This window comes from Neomonachus schauinslandi, chromosome 16 (assembly GCF_002201575.2).
Source record: "Neomonachus schauinslandi chromosome 16, ASM220157v2, whole genome shotgun sequence".
Classification (NCBI taxonomy): domain Eukaryota; kingdom Metazoa; phylum Chordata; class Mammalia; order Carnivora; family Phocidae; genus Neomonachus; species Neomonachus schauinslandi.
The window spans coordinates 3,170,697-3,189,671 of record NC_058418.1 but is presented as its reverse complement, the minus strand read 5'-3'; positions in this window follow the sequence as shown (position 1 = coordinate 3,189,671).

The following is an 18,975-nucleotide window of genomic DNA, read 5'->3' as shown; positions in this document are numbered from 1 at the left end:
ATATATATATATATATATATATATATATATATATATATATCTGATAAGGCATTAATATCCACAATATATAGATAACTCCAAAAACTCAACAACAAAAGAACAAACAACCCAATTCCAAGATGGGCAAGGGACTCAAATAAATGCTTCCCCAAAGAAGATATACAAATGACTAATAAATGCATGAAAAGATGCCCAACATCACCAATCATTAGGAAATGCAAAGAAAACCCACAATAAGATGCCACCCCATATCTATTAGAATATCTACTATCAAAAAAGATAAACAAAAACAAGTGTTGGTGAGCATGTGGAGAAATTGGCACTGTTACTGGGAACGTAAAATGGTACAGTCCTTGTGAAAAACAGTATGGCAGTTCCTAAACATTTTTCAATTTATCCTATGATAAAGCAATTCCACTTCAGCGCATACACTAAAAAGAATTGAACAAGGGTCTCAGAGAGGTATTTGTACACCCATATTACAGCACCCTTATTCACATAGCTAAAACATGGAGGTAACCTGTGTCCATCAACAGATGAATGGATAAACAAAATGTAGAATATACATACAAAGGAATATTACTCAGCCTTCAAAAGGAAGGAAATATTTGCTACAACATGGATGAACCTTGACGACATTATGCTAAATGAAATAAACCAATTACAAAAAGACAAATACTGTATGAGTCCACTTACATGAGGTACCTCGAGTAATCAAAATTGTGGAGTCAGAAAGTCGAATGGTGATTGCCAAGGGCTGGAGAGAGGAGGGAATGAGAAGTTATTGTTTTATGGGTATAGAGTTTTGGTTTTGCAAGATGAAAATTGTTCTGGAGACGGATGGTGGTGATGGTTGCACAGTGTGAATGTACTTAATACCACTGAACTTTACACTTAAAAATGGTTAAGATAGGGCGCCTGGGTGGCTCAGTTGGTTAAGCGACTGCCTTCGGCTCAGGTCATGATCCTGGAGTCCCAGGATCGAGTCCCGCATCGGGCTCCCTGCTCAGCAGGGAGCCTGCTTCTGCCTCTGACCCTCCCCCCTCTCATGTGCTCTCTCTCTCTCATTCTCTCTGTCTCAAATAAATAAATAAAATCTTTAAAAAGAAAAGTTAAGATAGTGACTTTTATGTGTCTCTTAGCCATTTGTATGTCTTCTTTGGAGAAGTGTCTGTTCATGTCTTCTGCCCATTTTTTGACTTGATTATTTGTTTTTTGGGTGTTTCTCAGAGTCCATAGTCTCTCATGGTTCATCTCCCCCTCCGACTCCACTGCCTTCATTTTTCCCTTCCTTCTCCGAATGTCCTCCATGCTATTCCTTATGTTCCACAAATAAGTGAAACCATATGATAATTGTCTTTCTCTGCTTGACTTATTTCACTTAACATAATCTCCTCCAGTCCCATCCATGTTGATGTAAAAGTTGGGTATTCATCCTTTCTGATGGCTGAGTAATATTCCATTGTATATATGGACCACATCTTCTTTATCGTTCATCTGTTGAAGGGCATCTCGGCTCTTCCCACAGTTTGGCTATTGCTGACATTGCTGCTATGAACATTGGGGTGCATATGACCCTTCTTTTCACTACATCTGTGTCTTTGGGGTAAATACCCAGGAGTGCAATTGCTGGCTCATAGGGTAGCTCTATTTTTAATTTTCTGAGGCACCTCCACGCTGTTTTCCAAAGTGGCTGTACCAACTTGCATTCCCACCAACAGTGTAAGAGGGTTCCCCTTTCTCCACAACCTCTCCAACATTCATTGTTTCTTACCTTGTCAATTTTTGCCATTCTAACTGGTGTAAGGTGGTATCTCAATGTGGTTTGATTTGGATTTCCCTGATGGCTAATGATGATGAACATTTTTTCATGTGTCTGTTAGCCATTTGTATGTCTTCTTTGGATAAGTGTCTGTTCATGTCTTTTGCCCATTTTTTGACTTGATTATTTGTTTTTTGGGTGTTGAGTTTGAGAATGAAATGATCACTTTAGTTGCAATGTGGAGAGAGCACAGCTTCAGGCAGTGGTGGAAGATAAAGACTTGTGGGAGGATGTAACTGGAATCCAGCGACATATGAAGGTGCCTGGGAACACCTAAGGGCATGGAGAGAAATCTGCAAATTCGTAATCATCTTCCAAGATAGAAATCATAGAAATAATAGTCCACCCAGGACTCCTGGGTGGCTCAGTCGGTTAAGCATCCGACTCTTGATTTTGGCTCAGGTCATGATCTCAGGGTCTGAGATGAGCACTGTGTTGGGATCCAAGCTTAGCAGGGAGTCTGCATCTCTCCTGATCAGTCCCCCTGCCAGCTCACGCTTACTCGCTCTCTCTCTCTAAAATAAATGAATAAATAAATCTTTTTTAAAAAGTATTCACCCATTAGGTGTGGATTTTATGGGAAAGAAAGGAATTGAGACTGGCACAAAAATATTTCATTGGAAAGAAAGGAAAAATGGAGATCCCAGTGTCAGGGCTGGGGAAACAGTTTGAGGGCAGGATTTTTAGGTTGCAGGTTGTGTTGATCAAGAGCACTCTGCAAAAATGGAATTTGTGATACCATTTGCTGAGATCCAACCAATACAGAGGACCACTGATGTAAGATACATCATTATTTTACATGGAGATGAAAAGAATGAAGTCAGCCAGTTAAACCATGTAATCACATTCCGATTTTAGAGTCGATAAATGTGGAAAACAGGGACGCCTGGGTGGCTCAGTCGTTAAGCGTCTGCCTTCCACTTAGGTCATGATCCCGGGGTCCTGGGATCGAGCCCTGTGTCGGGCTCCCTGCTCCGCTGGAGGCCTGCTTCTCTCTCTCCCACTCCCCCTGCTTGTGTTCCCTCTCTCGCTGTGTCTCTCTCTGTCAAATAAATAAATAAAATTTTAAAATGTGGAAAACGTGCATCTCAGGATAAAAATATGATGTATATTATATTTGCTAAATACATGAAATACACAGGATAAATACAATATATAACATGTTATGTGTTATTTTTTTTTTAAAGATTTTATTTATTTGACAGAGAGAGCGAGAGAGGGAACAGTAGCAGGGGGAGTGGGAGAGGGAGAAGCAGGCTTCCTGCTGAGCAGGGAGCCCGACGCGGGCTCGATCCCAGGACCCTGGGATCATGACCTGAGCCGAAGGCAGACGCTTAACAACTGAGCCACCTGGGCGCCCCTTATGTGTTATATTTTTATATATAACTTTGTATTGGACATAATTTATATATAGAGAGAGAGAGTCACATATGCTATTCAGGAATTCAGGGAGCTTTTTGGGCTTCATAAATGTATTCAACATTCACCAGCAGACACTGGAAGGCTTGCACACTTGATCTCCCATATTCCCAACACCCTTGCCAGTCTTCTGAGTGCATTAACCAATCTCAGTCCATGTCACCTCATCTCCCCTGTCACTCATTCCATCCTCAGCCTGCTGCTTCCTGTCATGTTCACACTTGATACAGGTCTCCTTGGTTTCCTATATATAGCTCCATTTGCTTGTCAACTGCAACACTCCTGCCTGTCTTTCAAGATTCCAGCCAAATGGAATACTTGCCTCAGCACCAAGCCCCCCACAGAAAAGTGGGCTCGGCTCTCCTGACTGTTCATGTGGGGTCCAGGAGATCACCCATCAACAGGCACTGTTTTCTTGATTTCTGCAGTCCTCTCCCATTGGACTCGGTTTACTTGAGGTCATTTTCACAATCCAGCCTCACCAGCTGGCAGTCAGACAAATGGAGAGCTGGACAAAATGAGTCCTGAATGAAGACTCTAACACTATGACCTCCCCTGACTTCTATGTCATGACACCTGGAGGCACCGACATCTGGGGAATAGTTTGAGGAGGATTATGAAAGGCATCCAATCTCTTTGTGCTCAGAGTTCCCAGGATAACCCCTTGCACATAACACCTTTGCATGAGTCAAGAAAAGGCACAAGTGCCCTGAGATCTTTTTGTCAACATCACCCAGAGATTCCCATGATTAATGACAATTTCATGACAACCCTGACATGGGCGGCTGCATTACATATGGCCCCACATGCTCTGCAACTCTAGAAGCACCTCACACACTTGGCCTTGGACCTCCCTTCCCAACCACCTTGTGGGACATCCTAGGACACAAAGATGGAAGTGGCCAGCCTAGGACATTTCTCACTTGTGACTGAAAGTTCAAGGGGATCACTGGGCAGTGACCACTGGAACTGATTGTACTAAAAGAACCATAGCATCTGTAGGTCACCCGATGGGCTGAGGTCACAGGGGAGATGAGGAATGTGTTATGATCCTGATGTAAGTAGTCCTGGGGGAAGACAGTTCTTCGATCTTTGCACAGAAAGTAGATGTCATAGTGATAAGGTACATGACAAAGGAGGGTCACCTTCTCTCCAGGGGTCACATTGGTGCCTGGATAAGGGGTCAGGGAGGGTGCTTTCATGTATACTCCTGGAACACAGTGAGTCAGTTATTAAAGGGGAGCCACACCCAATGCTATCATTCTCTTGGTCTGACCTGAGAGAAGGAAGGATGAAGTCAAGGGGAAATTAACTCCTTGCCAATTTACAGAAATCACCAGGACAAAACACCCACTTTTCTTATTTTCCCATGACCCAAGACCAGAGAGCAGCCATATGTACACAGGAAAAGATGAGTGCCTGTCCCCATGAGGTGCAGTCCCTTTGGGACTCCAGCTGCCTCCCTAAAGGGATATGGGACCATATCAGAACACAGAGAGTGAGACTCCGATAGATAAGTTGGAAGTACAGGGGTCTATGATAGGGACACAGCAGCTCCAGTGTGGGGGGCAGCCAGGACCAAAGCTGGGGGACAACATCCTTTGGTGTGTCCCTCACCTGTCACCATAGGTCCAATGTGTCACTCAGTCCTGACCAGACTCCTTGCTTCTGGTACACACAGCATATACCCCTGTGTTGATGTATGTCATATTCTGGATGAAGAACTCAACCACCTGCAGGGCTCTGTGTGGTTCTCTGTTGTACCACAGAGCAGAGGATCTTTTTCTCTGTAGACGTGAAATACTCACTCCTGGAGGAATCCTGAAGAAGATGGTCACGGAACTGCCCCAGGGAATCAGAACTGGGCACTGCCCAGTTGTAGGACTGGGAAGAGGACACTGTGGGAGAAACAGTCTGAGATTACAAATCAACCTGATATCAGGAAACCCACCACTTCCTTAAGAGGCACTGAAACAACACACCATGTGGGTGTGGGTTAGAATTCAGCCCATGAATCCACATGTACCCCACCTCAACCCACATCTCTGGCTGAAAAGGGAGACTCGGTCTCTTCATCTATAAGAAGGATTTTTTTTTTTTATTAAATGAGGTTAATACCAGCCAGAATGGTCTGCATGTGTACCAGAGGAGAGTTGAGGGAGGCTTTGGCAAAAAGAAGTTAAATGCAGTCAGAAATAATTAATCAAATATGTATAATCCACTGAAGCAGTCAACAACCTAAGTGGTGCAGCAGACAAAGATCACACTTGATCGTTTGGTTGAAGGTAACATAGACTCAGAGATGATATGTGGAAAACCAATTTCTTTGTAAAATATGTATGCTCTGTAGTAATAGTAGATATGGAAAGACATAAGTCAAGAAAAAAAAATTCCCAGAATTATTGAATTCGCAAACTTATGTCCTGATTAATAAAAAACATTCTGAAAAATAATACTCATCACTTGGTCCAGTTATCTCAATGTAGATGAACTGACAATTTCAACTTGCTGGGGATGACTAAGAAAGTAGGGATTCTTTATCACTCCCTAATATCCATTTCCAGTACAGTGTGGTTTTTTTTTTCTGTGTATGTCTTGAATGACGTTTACAGAGTTTCTTGCATATATATTTCATAAATTTCACAAAGCTCCCATCATGATTTCTGCAATTCTGGAGCTCTAGTCTGCATAGCTCCCTGTAGTCCTCGGTCCCACCCTGAATTTGTAGAGGGCACGAACCCAGCTTCCTGAATTCCTGTATCTGTGTCTTCAACTTGTTGAAATTGTGTTCTGCTTGGGTTTGTACTTCCTGGATAGATGTCCAGAGGATACTGCTATGCACAATGCTTTAGCAATCATATGGCCAGACTTGTTTGTTTCAGTCTTTTGGACACCACAGTCCTGTATTGCATGTTATTCAATACCTCAGAGTTATTTTGTGTATTTTCCCACTTTCCCTATTGTTTTGATGAACTGGCAAGATAGGTGATGCTTACTTCATCAGGAAGTAGAAGTCCTAAAAATATTTTTTTAAGATTTTATTTATTCATTTGAGAGAGAGAGAATAAGTGGGGGGGGGGCAGAGGGAAGGAGACTCCCCACTGACCAGGGAGCCCACTGCACTGCAGGGCTCCATCCCAGCACCCTGAGATCATGACCTGAGCTGAAGGCAGACACCCAACTGACTGAGCCACCGAGGTCCCTGTAAAAATATTTTAATATTCAATCTTTAAACATTATTTCAGTTTCTTATTGGGTCCTGTGTAGTGTAAATCTGAAGGTTATGTTATTATCCATCTTTTAGAAATGAAGAAATGGATACACAATATTAAAAGATGTAACTTGGTGGGGCACCTGACTGCCTCAGTGAGTAGCATGTGACCCTTGATCTCAGGGTCATGAGTTAAAGCCCCATGTTGGGCATTAGAGCTTACTTTTTAAAAAATGTAATTTGATGTGGCGCCTGAGTGGTTCAGTCGTTGGGTGTCTGCCTTCGGCTCAGGTCATGATCCCAGGGTCCTGGGATCAAGCCTTGTGTCAGGCTCCCTGCTCTGCAGGAAGCATGCTTCTCCCTCTCCCACTCTCCCTGCTTGTGCTCCCTCTCTCACTGTGTCTCTCTCTGTCAAACAAATAAATAAAATCTTTTAAAAAATGTAATTTGGAACATCAACAATATAAAACGTGAGGAAGGCAAGTAAATGTGTAGAAATTTTTTTATGCAATTGAAGCTAAGTGGATATCAGCTTTAAATAGACTTATAACTCATTGTGGGTTTGATTTGTATTTCCCTGATGCCAAGTGATGTGGAGCATTTTTTCATGTGTCTGTTAGCCATTTGTATATCTTCTTTGGAGAAGTGTCTGTTCATGTCTTCTGCCCATTTCTTGACTGGATTATTTGTTTTTTTGGGTGTTGAGTTTGAGAACTTCTTTATAGATCTTGGATACCAGCCCTTTATCTGTTATGTCATTTGCAAATATCTCCTCCCATTCCATAGGTTTGACTCCGGGAAACAAACTGTGGGTTGCAGAAAGGGAGGTAGGAGGGGGGATGGGGTATTAAGAAGGGCATGTGATGTGATGAGCACTGGGTATTATACGCAACTAATGAATCATGGAACACTACATCAAAAACTAATGATGTACTATATGTTGGCTAATTGAATTTAAATTTTTTAAAAAGGGGGGGAAAATAAAGAAAAAGAAATAAACTTATAACTATATTTTATGAAAGCCTCTTGGCAACTTAAAGAAAAACCTATAACCCATACACAGATGATAAAGAGAAAAGAATCAGAGCATACCAATATAAAAATCAATAATCCACAAAGAAAGACAGCAATAGAAGAAAAATGAATGAAGAAACCCCAAAACAGAAAGCACTTAACAAAATAGTGACAGTAAGTTTTTAACTATCAATAATTGCTCTGAATGTAAATAGATTAAATTCTCCAATCAAAAAGCACACAATGACTGGATAGATTTTTAAAAAATGACTCAACCACATGCTGCCTACAACAGACTCACTTCAGCTCACTTCAGCTTTAAGGACACTCACAGACTGAAAGTGACAGACTAGAAGAAGATATTCCTCACAAGCGAGAGAAAATCAAAACAGAGCAGAGGTAAGTATAATTATATCAGACTAAATAGGCTTAAGTCAACTGTAAAGAGAAACAAAGGAGGCCATTATCTAATAATAAAGGGGGTCCATTAATCAAGAGGATCTAACAACTGTAACTATATACACAACCAATATTGGAACACTTAAATATATTAAGCAATTATTAACAGATCTGAAGGAAAAAATAAATAGCAATGCAATAATATTAGGTCATTTCAATGCCCCACTTTCTTTTTTTTTAAGATTTATTTATCGGGGGCGCCTGGATGGCTCAGTCATTAAGCATCTGCCTTCAGCTCAGGTCATTATCCCAGGGTCCTGGGATTGAGCCCTGCATTGGGCTTCCTGCTCAGTAGGTAGCCTGCCTCTCCCTCTCCCACTCCCCCTTGCTTGTGTTCCCTCTCTCACTGTCTCTCTCACTGTCAAATAAATAAAATCTTTTTAAAAAGATTTATTTATTTCCTTGGGGGACAGAGGGAGAGGGAGAGAGAGAATCTCAAGCAGACTCCCCTCTGAGCATGGAACCTGACGCGGGGCTCAATCTCACGACCTTGAGATCATGTCTTAAGCCAAAACCAAGAGTTGGGCTCTTAACTGACTGAGCCACCCAGGCACCCCTCAATGCCCCACTTTCAACAATTGATAGATTATTCAGACAGAAAATCAGTCAGGAAACAATGGACTTGACCTACACTTTACACCAATGAACCTAACAGACATGTACAGAACATTCCATCAAAGAGCAAGAGAATACACATTCTTCTCAAGTGCACATAAAGCCATTCCCCAGGGATGAGTTGGGAAACAAAGCAAATCCCAACAATTTTAAAAGAATGAAAGCATCTCAAGTATCTTTTCCAACTGTAATGATATGAAACTGGAAATCTATAACAGGAGGAAAGCTGTAAAATTCACAAGTATGTAAAAATTAAACAACACACTCTGAACAACCATGCATTGAAGACTTTGATGAAAGTGAAGAAGAGGGGTGCCTGGGTGGCTTAGTTGGTTAAGCAGCTGCCTTCAGCTTAGGTCATGATCCCAGGATCCTGGGATTGAGCCCCTGCTCGGTGGGGAGTCCGCTTCTCCCTCTCCCTCTGCTGCTCCCCCTGCTTGTGCTCTCTCTCTCTCAAATAAATAAATAAAATCTTAAAAAAAAGAAAAAGAAAGTGAAGAAGATACCAACAAATGGGAGGGTATCCCATGTTCATGGATCAGAAGAATTAGTATTGTTAAAATGTTCATACTACCCAAAGCCAACTAATGAATCATGGAATACTACATCAAAAACAGTGCAATTCAGTGCAATCCCTATCAAAATTCCAAAAGAACAAACAATCTTGAAATTTATATGGAACCACAAGACACCAAATAGTCAAAGCAATCCTGAAAAAGAAGAACAAAGCTGGGGGTACCACACATTCTGATTTCAAATTATACTACAAAGTTATAGTAATCAAAACAGTATGGTATTGGGGCGCCTGGGTGGTTTAGTTAGTTAAGTATCAGACTCTTCATTTCACCTCAGGTTATGATCTCAGGGTCATAAGATTGAGCCACGCATCAGGTTCTGCACTCAGCAGGGAGTCTGCTCAAGACTTTCTCTCTCCCTCTCCCTCTGCCTGCTCTCTCTCTCTCAAATAAATAAAGATGAGCACTGGGTGTTATACACAACTAATGAATCATTGAACACTACATCAAAAACTAATGATATACTATATGTTGGCTAATTGAATTTAAATTAAAATAAAGAAAGAAAAAAGAAAAAAGAATTAAATTGGACCCCTATTTTACACCACTCACAAAAATTAACCCAGAATTGATTAAAGACTTAATGTAGATCTGAAACCATAAAACTCCTAGAAGAAAACATAGGGGAAAATCTCCTAGACACTGGTCTTGGCAATGATTTTTTTGGATATGACACCAAAAGCACAAGCCTCAAAAGCAAAAATCAACAAGTGGGACTACATCAAACTAAAAGACTTCTGCACAGCAAAAGAAATGATCAACAAAATAACAAGTAAAGTAACAGACTGGAAGAAGATCTTTGCAAAGCATATACCTGATCAGGGTTAATATCCAAACTATATAAGGAACTCACACAACTCAACAAAAAAATAAAAATCTCATTAAGAAATGTCAGAGGAGGATTTCAGATAAAGGGCTGATATCCAAGATCTATACAGAACTTCTCAAACTCAACACCCAAAAAACAAATAATCCAGTCAAGAAATGGGCAGAATACATGAACAGATACTTCTCCAAAGAAGACATACAAATGGCTAACAGACACATGAAAAAATGTTCAACATCACAGGCCATCAGGAGACTACAAATCAAAACCACACTGAGATACCACCTTACATCAGTTAGAATAGCAAAAATTAACAAGACAGGAAACAACAAGGTTTAGCAAGAACATGGAGAAAGGGGAACCCTCTTACACTGTTGGTGGGAATGCAAGCTGGTGCAGCCACTTTGGAAAACAGTATGGAGGTTCCTCAAGATGTTAAAAATAGAGTTACCCTACAACCCAGCAATTGCACTACTAGGTATTTACCCAAAGATACAGATGTAGTGAAAAGAAGGGGCACATGCACCCCAATGTTCATAGCAGCAATGTCCACAATAGCCAAACTGTGGAAGGAGCTAAGATGCCTTTCAACAGATGAATGGATAAAGAAGATGTGGTCCATATATACAATGAATATTACTCAGCCATCAGAAAGGATGAATACCCACCATTTGCATCAACATGGATGGAACTGGAGGGGATTATGCTAAGTGAAATAGGTCAGTCAGAGAAAGACAATTATCATATGGTTTCACTTTTTTATGAAACAAGAAATAGCATGAAGGACCACAGGGGAAGGGAGGGAAAACTGAATGGGAAGAAATCGGAGAGGGAGACAAACCATGAGAGACTCTGGACTCTGGGAAACAAATTGAGGGTTACAGAAGGGAGGGGGTGGGGGAACAGGGTAACCAGTTGATGGGTATTAAGGAGGGCACATGTTGTGATCAGTACTGGGTGTTATTCCCAACTAATGAATCGTTGAACACTACATCAAAAACTAATGATGTACTATACAGTGGCTAACGGAACATTATAAAAAAAAAAAAAAGAAATGTCAGAGGGGGTGCATTTCGGTGGTTCAGTCAGTAAAGCCTCCAATTCTTTTTTTTTAGATTTTGTTTATTTGTCAGAGAGGGAAAGAGCATAAGCAGGGGGAGCAGCAGGCAGAGGGAGAAGCAGGCTCCCCGCTGAGCAAGGAGCCCAATGTGGGACTTGATGCCAGGACCCTGGATCCTGACCTGAGCCAAAGGCAGATGCTAAACTGACTGAGCCACCCAGGCATCCCAAGCTTCCAACTCTTGATTTCAGCTCAGGTCATGATCTTAGGGTCATGAGATCAAGCCCCACATCAGACTCCAAGCTCAGCATGGAGTTGGCTTGAGATTCTCTCTCTCCCTCTGCCCCTCCTCCCTCTCAAATAAATAAAATCTTAAAAAAAAAAAATGTCAGAGGAACTGAATAGACATTTTTTCAAAAAAGACATACAAAGGGACAACAGACTCATGAAATAATGCTCCACATCACTAATCATCAGGGAATGCAAGTCAAAACCACAGTGAGATATCGCCTTGCACCTGCTAGAATGGCAATTATCAAAAACACAAGAGGTAACAGTGCTGGCGAGAATGTAAACTGGTGCAGCCTCAATGGAAGATGCTGTAAAGTTTCCTCAAAAACTCAAAAATAGGGCGCCTGGGTGGCTCAGTTGGTTAAGCGACTGCCTTCGGCTCAGGTCATGATCCTGGAGTCCCGGGATCGAGTCCCGCATCGGGCTCCCTGCTCGGCAGGGAGTCTGCTTCTCCCTCTCCCACTCCCCGCTTGTGTTCCCTCTCTCGCTGTGTCTTTCTCTGTCAAATAAATAAATAAAAATCTTTAAAAAAAAAAAAAAAAAACTCAAAAATAAAACTACCCTGTTATCCAGCAATCCCACTTCTGGGTATGCATCCAAAGGAAATACAAACAGGTACATTGAAGAGATGTCTGCACCCCCACATTCACTGCAGCACTATTCATAATAGCCAAGACATGGAGACAACCTAGGTGGCTACAGATGATTGGATAAAGAAGGTGTGTTGTATAAATAAGAAGGAAATCCTGCCATTTGCAAAAATATGGATGGACCTGGAGGATAGCATGCTAAATGAGATAAATCAGACAGAGACAAATGCAGATATGATTTCCATTATATGCGGAATCTAAAAAACAAAACAAATGAACAAACAAAACAAAACAGAAAGAGACTCATAAATATAGAGAACAAATTGGTGGTTGCCAGAGGGGAGGGGGTGGGGGGATGATCAAAATGAGTGAAGGGGGTTAAGAGGTACCAACTTCCAAGGGACATCAAGTACAGCCTAGGGAATATAGTCAATAATATTATAACTTTGATGATAATATAATCAATAATATTATAATAACTTTTGATGGTTGGTGACCATCCTTATTGTGGTGATCATTTCCTAATGTATACAAACGTTGAATCACTATGTTGTACATCTGAAACAATACAATATTGAATGTCAACTGTACTTCAAAAATTATCTTAAAGATGCAGTATACAAGGGAATATTATTCAGCAATGATAAAGAAGGAGACTCTGACATTTTTTGTGACAACATGGATGGGCCTTAAGGGCATGATGCTAAGTCAGATAAATAAGACAGAGAAAGACAAGGACTGTACGGTATCACTTATATGTGGAAGCTAAAAAAGTGGAAACAGTAGAACGTGGTGGGGGAAATGGGGAGATGTTGGTCAAAGGGTACAAACCTCCAGTTATAAGATGAATGAGTTCTGGGGATCCAACACACAGCACAGTGACAACAGTGAATACTGTATCGGATACTTGAAAGTTGCTGAGAGCAGATCCTAAATGTTCTCACCACAAAAAAAAAAAACAACAACAAAAAAAAACCACAGAAATTATGTACGGTAATGGAGGTGTTGAGTAACCTTATTGTGGTAATCATTTCTCAACATACACGTGTCTCGAATCATCACTTTGTACACCTTACACTTACACAATGTTCTACGTCAATGAGATCTCAATAAAGCTAAAAAATTTTTAAAGTAAAACTGAAATTGCACTGGAAAGGTCTTGGTTAACGTATGGTTCAGTTCAGTATAGTAAAATCCCACCATCTCAGTGGCTTAACACAAATTCGTTTATTTCTGACTCGTCCAGTAAATTCTTTTTTTTTCTTGTTTTTATATTTTTTTATTTAATTTTTTTAACCCAGTGCAGTTCACGTACAGTGTTATATTATTTTCGGGTGTGCGATCTAGTGAGTCAGCAGTTCTATATATTACTCAGTGCTCAGCAAGATAAGTGTTCATTTAGTAAATTCTTTTTTTTTAAATTTTATTATGTTAGTCACCATACAATACATCATTAGTTTTTGATCCATTGTTTTCGTATAACATAGTAAATTCTTAAAAAAAATAATAATAAACATGATAAACCTCCCTTAACTAATCAATGCCCTTTGGGAACTGAGTTAAATTGTCTTAAATATTTGGAAATGCATTTAGAAAATATAACATGAGACAGTCCGACTGCATGAAGCAAGCAAACTCAGGTACTTACATCCAGCCCTGGCAAGCTAATCAGTTAAACTTAAAATACAGAGATTCTCAGATTCTGCTCTGCCTTCCAACAGGCATGGATTTAGAAACATTCCTTATACTTTTATTCTTTTTTTAAATTATAGTAAAACATATATAACATTTTATTCATTTTTTAAGATTTTATTTTTAAGTAACCTCTATACCTAACATGGGGCTCGAATTCATAACGCTGAGATCAATTCTCTTCCGACTGAGCCAGCCAGGCACTCCCCATTTTATCCATTTTTCAGTGTACAATTCAGTGGAATTAATTACATTAACAGCATTGGGCAACCATCCCTTCTGTCTCTTTACAAAATGTCTTTATCACCTCAAACAGAGACTCTATAACCATTGAGCATTAACTCCTGGTGCTCACTCCCCATAGCCCCTGGTAACTTCTCCTCTACTTTGTGTCTCTGTGAATTTGCCTGTTCTGGATATTCTGTAGAAATGGAATCCCACAGTATGTGTCTGGCTACTTTCATTAGCATGTCTTCAGGCTTCGTCCATAATGTCACATTTATCAGGACTTCATTCCTGGCTAAGGCTGAGTGATATTCCCTTGTGTGGAGAGACCATAACCTGTTTATCCAGTCGTCTGTGGATGGGCACTTGGGCTGCTGCAAATAATGCTTCCGTGAATGGGGGTGTGTGCGTGTCTGAGTCCCTGCTTTCAATTCTTTTGGGAACACTTTTTTCCTTTTTTCTTTTTTTTTAAAGATCTTATTTGAGAGAGAGAGCGAGCCCACGAGCAGAGGAAGGGGCACAGGGAGAGGGAGAAGCAGACTCCCCACTGAGCAGGGAACCAGACGTGGGGCTCGATCCCAGCACCCCGATATCATGACCTGAGCTGAAGGCAGACACTTAACCGACTGAGCCACCCAGGCGCCCCAGGTACATTTTTTTTCTTAAGCGCAAATCTCTTCATTATAGATTTTAAAACCTCAAGATGGGAGCACCTGAGTGGCAGAGTCAGTTAAGTGCCCAGCTCTTTGGTTTGGCTCAGGTCATGATCTCAGGTGATTGAAGAGATGGAGCCCTGAACCAGGCTCGGAGCTCAGCTCAGTGAGGAGCCCACTTGAGATTCTCTGCCTCTGCCCCTCCCCCGACTTGCATATGTGCCCACTGTCTCTGAAATAAATAAATAAAATCTAAAATAAATAAATAAAACCTCAAGACTAGGGGCGCCTGGGTGTCTCAGTCGTTAAGCGTCTGCCTTCGGCTCAGGTCATGATGCCAGGGTCCTGGGATCGAGCCCCGCATTGGGCTCCCTGCTCTGCGGGAAGCCTGCTTCCCCCTCTCCCACTCCCCCTGCTTGTGTTCCCTCTCTCGCTGTGTCTCTCTCTGCCAAATAAATAAATAAAATCTTTAAAAAAAAAAAAAAAACTTATTTGTGAGCACAATACATAGGTTAGTATCTTAAACCTTTCCATGATCAGAGGCCATCCATGAATGGGTTGTCCCTTGAGAAGTGACAAGTCACAGCTTTTGGACGAGGACCCCAGACACAAACTGCATGAATCCATGGGGTTTCTTCTCTCTTCCTGTAACACTGTCCCATACGAGCAGACCCGCCTTGCTGCTCAAGGGTCCAGATCCAAATTACAGTCTGCCTGATTTTCACACCCTGGTTTGAATCTGCAGGACCGCCTCCCTTTTTTTTTTTTTTTTTTTTAAGGAGTAAAGCGTCATTCTACAATTAAGGCTTCTCTTTCTCTTCTCTAGTCGGCCCCAGAAATGATGTCCATGGGATTCTGCTGATTTCCCAAGCGTCTGACTCAGGGACCGCAAAGGGGAAACACGAGAAGGATGCTCTCTCTGTCAGGATGTGGAGAAGGGCGCCCCTGAGCTGCAGCTCTTCCCCCTTGCTGTTTAGCCTCCATGTGACTCTGGCCATCTGTCTGCCCTTCTGTCTGTCTTTACTGGACCAGGAGAACCTGACGGAGGCAGCACCATGCCCTCCAGGCTCTGTGTCCCCTGGGTCTTGGAGCCTGGAGGAGAGGTGGGGACGCTCCACACAGAGCCTGCAGGCCAGCTCTGCACGTGGGTCCTGGTGTCTCAGATGGCTCTACACCCCAGTCTCCGTGGCACACAACAGATGCTAGGAATCTATAAGGTTTCTCTCTCTCTCTCTCTCTTTTAGGATTTGATCTGAACCAAAGTATCTGGGCACTAAATAGTGAGTACATCCCCCCCTCACTAAATAGTGAGTATATCCTGGTTTCTCTTTCTCCAAAAGAGCTTGGATCTGGGGCTGTAAGGACCTCAGAAAGAGGTCCTTTAGCAAAGGAGACATCACCATCCATGCCTTCTCTTCCCCACCTTCAAAAGTTTTTCATTTCAATCACTTCTGTGATTCCCCCTTCCTCCACGGAGAGGTCCAAACTCCTGGCTGTCCCTGCAACACCCATCACCACCTGAGACAGGGCGGTGTGTGTGCAGGGGAGGAAACTCACACAAGCTTTCTTAAGCCAAAATGCAGTCATTTGCCCCCACGACAGCAAACCAAGATTTCAGTACAGCCCAAATTCCCCCAAACAGTCCTTTTTCTTTTGCTGATAATGTCTTGCCCCTCGGTCCTTCCTATAAAAGCCTTCCATTAGCACAGCATCTCTCCACTTACTGGGTAGATTCATGAACCCATCACAGAGCCAACTGCATCTTCAGAGCCACTCAGTCGAATCTTTACTTTTGAGCAGTATGTTCAAGCAATACATACGTGACCTATGCTAGTCCGTGTCGGATGTCATGAGTCCCCATAAGGACTCCTGGGCTGAGAGGAAGGTTCCCTAATAGAGACAGGAAATGAACCAAGAGAGAAGCACACACAAAACAAGGACAGAAATGGAGAGGCGTCCAGCCGCCGCCAAGTGTGGTAGAGTGGAGGGTGCTTTCTGGAGGTAAGACTTACCTGCGCTCAGGTAAGACTTGTGCTCAGATAAGACAGGAGGGAGCGTGCAGAGGGGGCTGCCCCCTGACTACCTTGGCTTTCTGCTCTCCCAGAACTGATAGTGCCCTCTTGGCCCCCTGGGGCTCAACAGCCCCCACCAAGCAGCTAGAGATGCATGTCTCCAGAGAACTGGTCTGATGCATTCATTCTTTCCCAGAAAGGAGGACATCTTGCCCAGCCCATAAGCTGGGGCTTTGGAGGCCAGCTTTCCAGGAATGACATTTCTCTGCCCCACCTGGGACCTACAGATGCTACAGTGTACACGGTAACTCCCTCACCTCTGGTGGGAGCATGCAATCTGCAAGTCCCTGCAGCCCCTGGGGAGAGGAGAAGACTGCCCGCCCTTCCAATGCACTCCCTGGAGCTCCCAGACCCATGCCAGCCCTACGGCAGCCACTAGCTATAGATGGTTATTTTTGTTTAAATTAAAATTAAATAAAATTTAAAACTCACTCCCTCGGTTGCACCAGCCACACTGTGTGCTCAGTGGCCATGAGTGCCTAATGGCTTCCATACTGGAATGGAATCAAGAGTAAAACAAGCTCAAACAATAAGGCATATTTTCATCATTGCATAAGGGTCTGTGGGACAGAGCCATTTTCAAATATCCGCTTGTTGCCATAAACTTGGTTGCTTTAAATAACAGAAAATTGACATTATGGGAAGTGAAATAAGATAGTCACAAAAAAGGCAAATACTGTAGAATTGCACTTCTCTGAGTCACCAAAATCGTGGAGACAGTAAGTAGAAAGGTGGTCACCAGAGGCGGGGGAAGGAGGGAGTGGGAGATGTTTAATGGGAAAGTATCAGTTTTGCAAGTTGCAAAAGTCTTGGAGATGGATGGTGATGGTTGCACAACACACAAATGGCTTAATGCCCCTGAGCAGGGTGCTGAAAGTTATTAAGGTGGTAAATTTACATCATGTATATTTTACCACAATTTTTTTTCTTTCTAAGGAGATTTTATATTTTTTATTTTTATTTTATTATGTTAATCACCACACAATACATCGTTAGTTTTTGATGTGGTGATCCACGATCCATTGTTTTCGTATAACACCCAGTACTCCATGCAGTACGTGCCCTCCTTAATACCCATCACCGGGCTAACCCATCCCCCCACCCCCCTCGCCTCTAAAACCCTCAGTTTGTTTCTCAGAGTCCATAGTCTCTCATGGTTCATCTCCCCCTCCGATTCCCCCCCTTCATTTTTCCCTTCCTTCTCCGAATGTCCTCCATGCTATTCCTTATGTTCCACAAATAAGTGAAACCATATGATAATTGACTTTCTCTGCTTGACTTATTTCACTTAACATAATCTCCTCCAGTCCCATCCATGTTGATGTAGAAGTTGGGTATTCATCCTTTCTGATGGCTGAGTAATATTCCATTGTATATATGAACCACATCTTTATCCATTCATCTGTTGGAAGGGCATCTCGGCTCTATCCACAGTTTGGCTATTGCGGACATTGCTGCTGTGAACATGGGGTGCATATGGCCCTTCTTTTCACTACATCTGTGTCTTATTTTTTGAGGCACCTCCACACTGTTTTTCAAAGTGGCTGTACCCACTTGCATTCCCACCAACAGTGTAAAAAGGTTCCCCTTTCTCCACAACCTCTCCAACATTTGTTGTTTCTTGCCTTGCAATTTTTGCCATTCTAACTGGTGTAAGGTGGTATCTCAGTGTGGTTTTGATTTGGATTTCCCTGATGGCTAATGATGATGAGCATTTTTTCATGTGTCTGTTAGTCATTTGTATGTCTTCTTCAGAGAAGTGTCTGTTCATCTCTTCTGCCCACTTTTTGACTTATTTGTTTTTTGGGTGTTGAGTCTGAAAGTTCTTTATAGATCTTGGATACCAGCCCTTTATCTGTAGTGTCATTTGCAAATATCTTCTCCCATTCTGTGGGTTGCCTCTTTGTTTTGTGGACTGTTTCCTTTGCTGTGCAGAAGCTTTTTATCTTGATGAAGTCCCAAAAGTTCATTTTTGCTTTTGTTTCACTAGCTTTTGGAGATGTATCTTGAAAAAAGTTGCTGTGGCCAATGTCAAAGAGGTTATTGCCTATGTTCTCCTCTAGGATTTTAATGGATTCATGTCTCACATTGAGGTCTTTCATCCATTTTGAGTTTATCTTTGTGTATGGTGCTAGAGAATGGTTGAGTTTCATTCTTCTGCATGTGGCTGTCCAGTTTTCCCAGCAACATTTATTGAAGAGACACTCTTTTTTCCATTGCATATTTTTTCCTGCTTTGTCAAAGATTATTTGACCATAGAGTTGAGGGTCCATATGTGGGCTCTCTATTCTGTTCCATTGGTCTATATGTCTGTTTTTGTGCCAATACCATGCTGTCTTGGTGATCACTACTTTGTAATATAGCTTGAAATTGGGCAACATGATGCCCCCAGCTTTGTTTTTCTTTTTCAACATATCCTTGGCGATTCGGGGTCTTTTCTGATTCCATACA